The sequence below is a fragment of the Triticum dicoccoides genome, chromosome 6A (assembly GCF_002162155.2).
Source record: "Triticum dicoccoides isolate Atlit2015 ecotype Zavitan chromosome 6A, WEW_v2.0, whole genome shotgun sequence".
NCBI classification, from domain to species: Eukaryota; Viridiplantae; Streptophyta; class Magnoliopsida; order Poales; family Poaceae; genus Triticum; species Triticum dicoccoides.
In genome coordinates this window covers 620,662,298-620,663,126 of record NC_041390.1, presented here as the reverse complement: position 1 = coordinate 620,663,126, position 829 = coordinate 620,662,298, and the positions used below count along the sequence as shown (strand labels likewise).

The window sequence follows — 829 nt, the reverse complement described above, 5'->3', positions numbered from 1 at the left end:
TCTCTTCTTGTTGGCTCCAAATATGGCTCGAGAACACACTAATACGTTAGCTTTTTCCAAGGATCCAACACACGATCGTGCGGCAGTTTCAAGTAGTCACGTACACACAAATAATCTCGGTGTATACAAACTAGTTGTAACACTCAATATCTCACCGGCACCCTCACAAACACCGGGACCAGAACATACACACACGGACATAGCAACACGATGTTTATACATGCACATATCGGACTAACAGCAGAAACTAACTACGAATGAGCTAGCCGACTTAGACTAAGGTACTTCTCCCTCTGTAAAGAAAAATATAAAAGCGTTCGGGTCACTACTTTAGTGATCTAAACACTCTTATATTTTTTTACGGAGAGAGTAATTCCTAATCATCTATTCCTATCCGACTCACACCCCACTATATGCACGACACGCAAACCGGCTCAAAACACGAATGACAATACTAAGGCTTGCAAGCCATTTACACCACGTAACCTGACTTGGATTATCCAAACACACTAAGCATACAGTTCAAAGTCTCTATCTAAATTCATGAATGTATATATATTTTAAAAAATACATGATTTTTATATAATATTTAAAGTTAATACATTTATTTTATTCATAAACATTCTAAAAATATGTGATGTACATTTTTTTACATATATTAAAATTTTATTTTCATACATGTTTTGTTTTGCTCATTTTCTAAAATCTGCCTTTTTCTTATAAAAATATATAATATACCCTTTTTCGTTTTTAATCTATTTTTAAAACATTTTAAAACCTTGTAACCAAAATAAATAATCCTGAAATACAAAATTCACGGTCGGCTATG

At 33.4% G+C, this 829-nt stretch overlaps 1 protein-coding gene across 1 annotated transcript in view; it reads left to right on the top strand.

Annotated features, from left to right (window-relative positions):
- Positions 1 to 829, top strand: part of LOC119316151 (disease resistance protein Pik-2-like) — an 18,782-nt gene that overhangs the window by 2,173 nt on the left and 15,780 nt on the right. The window lies entirely within an intron of this gene.